Source organism: Diplotaxodon limnothrissa, linkage group LG8 (assembly GCF_057381915.1).
Source record: "Diplotaxodon limnothrissa isolate DT_005_m linkage group LG8, D_limnothrissa_male_GT1.1, whole genome shotgun sequence".
Classification (NCBI taxonomy): domain Eukaryota; kingdom Metazoa; phylum Chordata; class Actinopteri; order Cichliformes; family Cichlidae; genus Diplotaxodon; species Diplotaxodon limnothrissa.
Genome location: NC_140603.1, coordinates 32,508,457 through 32,513,456, shown reverse-complemented (window position 1 = coordinate 32,513,456; position 5,000 = coordinate 32,508,457). Strand labels below are relative to the sequence as shown.

Below are 5,000 nucleotides of genomic sequence, written 5' to 3'. Positions count from 1 at the left end.
TTCTCCGTCCTTCTGTCATGTCAGGCTTAAATCATGGATACTTAGACTAAACTGGACTTTAGAGGAACGTTACAAACAGCAGGGGCGCTTTTCCCCTTTCAAAGCCCATACAAGCTAATCTTTAAAAACAGGCACATGCTGGGTGACTAACTGCAGCAGGCAGCCATTACATTAAAACACCTTCCTGATGCTGGAAGAGGCCAGTCGAGGTTTCCCTGCAGAACATCACCCAGAGCGCCACACCAGCCCGAACGGATTGTTCGGGCCGGTGTGGCGCTCTGGGTGATAGTGATAGTGGGTGATAGTGCATCCTGCCGCCGTCCCCACAACAGATAAGTGACCACCTGAGTCTGACTCCTTGCTGTCAGAGCAGCAGCTACTCCCCGCCTCAGTCAGGCCATCGGTTCTCCTTCTGTGGACCACGTCTGGTTATTTCTAACCACTGCACACCTGATCTGACCCATCGCGTCCTCGCGCTGCCGCTTTGTCTTGTATCAAGTCATCGAATTCTCTCGTGATGCTTCGCTTGTTGTTTCACAGGATGTTTATAGTAAATTAGAACGTGCTCATTTAAATCCAGTCCGTGCTGTAAACTGTGAAGCTGGATTTTGGTGAAAGGCGGAGTCATGACAGAGTGAGGTGCAGCGGGGAGGGAGGTGTTTCTCCTCAGGTTACTTTCAGCTCACATCAGCCGATGGTGGATTTAAAGGTCACCGACAAACGAGGTCAGACTTAAACTGATTGAACTTTTGCTGCAGAGGTAAAATTGAAGCGGACCCTGCGGTGGCTCAAACTGAATCAGCGTGGGAAGTCTGCGGCACGCCGCCGCCGCTGCGAGCGGAGGCCGTCCATCAGCGAGGGATAACAGTCGTCGTGTGACGCCCGGGAAGCCGCTAACGCACCATTTCTGTGACTGATGCGAGTCATTTCCTCGCTGACACACGCTCTCCGAGGAGAACTCCCACGCACTCATAAACCACGACACACACACGGCGCGCACTATTAAAGTTACGTCTCCTCGTGCTATACTGCAGAATCGTGACTCGACATCCTGTCAGCGACGAATCATTACGAGACAACATCGGCGCCTCGACCAATCACACGCGCAGACAGGAGGGTTTGTTCGGAGACGTCCTCCTCACACCTCGACTGGTTTTCCAGTGAGCAGCAGTGTTTCACTAAGTCACTGTTTGTGCTGCAGAGGGCTGTTAAACAGTAATGACCTGTGAGCGGCTCAGAGGCTTTTAGCGCTGCTTCAGTTCAGCCTGACAGGAGTGCAGAGGAGGAGAGCAACACATCACATTTACTTCAAACAACAACGCAACGGCTCAGGCACGACAACCGCATCCAAACAGCACCTAACAACAAACACAACTACAACCAACCCCTAATCAAGCACCAACCACAGTAAGCCACAGCCAGCACCGACAGCGACCGCCAGACAAACCAACAGTCTTCAGTTCAATTCAGTTTTATTTATACATCAAATCACAACAGTGGTCACCTCAAGACGCTTTATATTGTAAGGTAGACCCTACAATAATACAGACAACAATCACATGACCCCCTGTGAGCAGCACTTTGGTGACAGTGGGAAGGAAAAACTCCCTTTTAACAGGAAGAAGCCTCCGGCAGAACCAGGCTCAGGGAGGGGCGGGGCCATCTGCTGCGACCTGTATCCAGAACAGCACGCCACCAACAACCTTCCAATAATGATCTTTGGAACAGTGAAACAGTGCACTGTGATCCAACAGTGTGTATCCAGTAAACATCCAGGACTTCCTGTTTCAGTGTTTGTGGACAGATGTGGAAAAATGAAACACCTTCAGATGACAGCTGATGGTGCCCAGACTCTTCACCTTTATGAAGAGGCCTGGTTTGACGTGATTGGTCAGTACCTAAGTCCCGTTACAGGAACTGAAGCAGCATTCGTGCTCCCACACTGTGCAGCAGAGGCTGTGAGCAAACATACTCCAGCATCGTTTTCCTTGCACCCATCGGACAGACAGGAGCAGCTTCACTGATCTTCTCCAAAAGAGGATGTTGAGAAACCATCCGTCACGCTGCGATGTGTTTTGGGTGTTGTGATGTGGAGGTGTGAAACCTGGCTGTGTCTGCTTCACAGCCGGAGTTCGTCCCGAATGTTATTTTTCAGAGAACAGGATGTTCGTTTCCTTCACTCACATAAATACTTTGAAAGCTTTTTTTCCTGTCATATTGAAGTAGTGAAAGCTGTAGGCGTTCAGTGATGCTCAGGATGTTTTCACTATTTTCTGCTGTGGAAATGTTCCTGCTGGGAGTCATGGTGAGATTAATCTGATTACTGGTTGTGAGTGAAGCGAGGTTTGTTTTGTCCCTGTAGGCAGAACTCTGGGCCCAGAGGGTAAGAGATCGAGGTCGTGGTTCTCAGACGGGAAATGTTGGACCGTTTACTCCAGGCTGCAGATCTCTGCCCGAAGGAGGCGGAGGCGGAGGCGGATCTTTGCGTGTTTGCTGCTTTGCAGAAAGTCAAAGCAGAGAGGCGTGTGTGCAAATATTCAGATGAGGTGATGTGCATGCCTGCGTGGTGCAAACTGAACCTGCAGGAGCCTCCATTGTTTCTCCCTCCGTCTCTCCCTCACCTGTTGCGCTTGAATGGGAACCATGGAAACAGAGCGCTGCTGTGGCAGCTCTGAGCCAATGAGCAGCAGCCGCAGCTCGTCTCCGCGGCACATTAATTGTTTTCTGTGTTTATGATGTCAAACCGGATTGTTTGTTGGCTGCTGCAGGCTGCGGATGCACAGTAACGTCTCGCAGAGCTCGCTCTGCTGCATCGCTCTGCTGCATCGCTCTGCTGCATCGCTCGCACCTGCGACCGTCCTTCATCATAAACAAACACGCCGCCGTCTGCTTTGGCCTCGGCTCGCAGGAGCTCACGTATGGATTCATTCGCAGCTCAAAATAGTTCCAATAATCATGCTTTCATTTGCAGGGAAAGCAGCGACCTTCAGGCTGAGGCCTGCAGAGAAAATGAATCAAAACTGAAAAAAAGGTCTTTAAAGCTTCGTTCTGTGCTGAGCTGAATGTTGTAAACAAACACAGAAACTCTGTGAAGCACGATTCATCTCCATGTTTGATGTTTATCTGCTGTGAACTCAGATAAACGTCCCGTTTACGCTGCTGGCGCTCCTCCACCGCACACCCACCTGCAGGTGGATTCAGAACGCTACAACGGGACAGGAAGTGAGGTTAAGCCCCGCCTCACCTCTGGAATCATGTCTGACTGCGGCGGTTAGAACCTGTGATGGTCGCCAGTCGGGGGGCTGCGCTTGGACTCAGAGAACTGAAGTTACAGTCAGTAACCCCGATCTCGTGCAGTCGCCCACAGCTGCTGTTTCCACAGGGACACATTTCAGCAGCGCACCCCTCATTCACACTTCTATCCACAATTATCCACAATACTTCAGCTGATGGTCACACGGAAACATCTGCACGGACGATTGGTCTGAACGCCACCTCAGACTTCAGTCCTGCTCGTTCTTTAATAATTTATTTTTATTCTATTTTATTTAATTCGACTGTATTTTAAGGAGCTTTTAAAGCTTTAAAGACGGTATTATTGTATTTCATTACAAAGCTTTATTCTACTTGTTTTCTACTCAGTTTAGCTTTTCCAGCTTCATCAGCCTCACATCTGTCTGCTCTCCTCCTCAGTCTGGGAATCTTAAAGCTCTGAAACCCTCAGACAGTCCTGAGTTCCTGAGCTGAGGGCGTTCCAGAAGAAAAGTTGGAAAACCGGGATTTGTTTTCCGGCTGTGAGTGCGGCTCGCAGCGAGTCACAAATACAGCAGATGGATTTTAGACGTTTACAGCTGCGTTTGATTTTTGTGCCGTCGTCTCGACCGACCGGCACGAGGCTTCATAACTTTATAACAACCTGTCGGAGCTGCTGGGTTGTTATCAGCTCAGTGACTGTTCATGTTGCTGAGAGCAGGAGCGGCGCTGTGGAGAAGAGTGTGACTTCAGGCATTTCTGTGGGTCGAGGCGTTTGAGGTGCTGTGCAGAAGGACAATGATGAGCTTCAGATCAGGAGAAATGGTCCTTTACAGGAAGATCAAACCGCCACACGCTAATCGTCAGCTGTGATGTGACCTCATAGGCAGGCAGAGCAAACATGAGCCGACTGTAAACCGCGGCGACAGCCTCTGATTTCACTCAGTGACCTTTGACCCTCAGCCCATTGGAGCGTCCGCGCTGTGTTTTGTGCCAACTGCTCCTTTAATGTCCCGGGGAGGTCGGTAGTTTTCCACGCCGGGTTGTAAAGAAGAGGCTCGGCAGGTGGGAGCAAACAGCTGCTTAGATACCTGGGAGTCCAGCGTCGCAGGTTCAAATCCAGCACGTGACCTTTGACACGAGCACAAACATGTTGCTCGCCTCCGAGCGTCCTGACGTCAAACCTGCCCAACGACAGCGAGTTGAAGATGGTAACATGAAACAAACTAACGCTGGCTAACTGCAGTGTTTAGAAGCTCTTTACTCCTCGCTGCACCGTGAAGGACTGCAAACAGCTCGAGCTGCTCTTCATCACCCGACAGGAATCGCACACAGAGATTCCTCTCGCTGCAGAATGCCGAGTGTTGCTCAGAAATATAGTTTGATTGAAATGTTTTAATTGAATTTTTACTTTTTTTCTCTTTAATCTGCTCTAAATGATTCTAAGACCTGGATTTTAAACCGTTGGCGTCGTTGAGGCTGACGCGTCTTGTTTCCGAGTGCAGGTCATCAGAGACGCTCAGGATTGACGGGTCTGACTGACGGTCGCTCGCAGCATCGTTTCACGTTCACGTTTTTATTTTTCTGCTGATTCCTGCGAGCTGCAGTAAACCTCGTCTCTCACCTCCTCGCTCCGCTGCCTCCCCTCCTCTCCCCCTTTTGTTCTCCGGCTTTTCAAACACTGCCGCCCCTCCTCCATCGCACACTCCTGCTCTTAGAGTGTGTGCTTCTCTCAAACATCGTTACTC

At 50.3% G+C, this 5,000-nt stretch overlaps 1 protein-coding gene across 1 annotated transcript in view; it reads left to right on the top strand.

The window, feature by feature from the left end:
- ankfn1a (ankyrin repeat and fibronectin type III domain containing 1a) overlaps positions 1-5,000 on the top strand; it is a 108,191-nt gene that overhangs the window by 35,234 nt on the left and 67,957 nt on the right. The window lies entirely within an intron of this gene.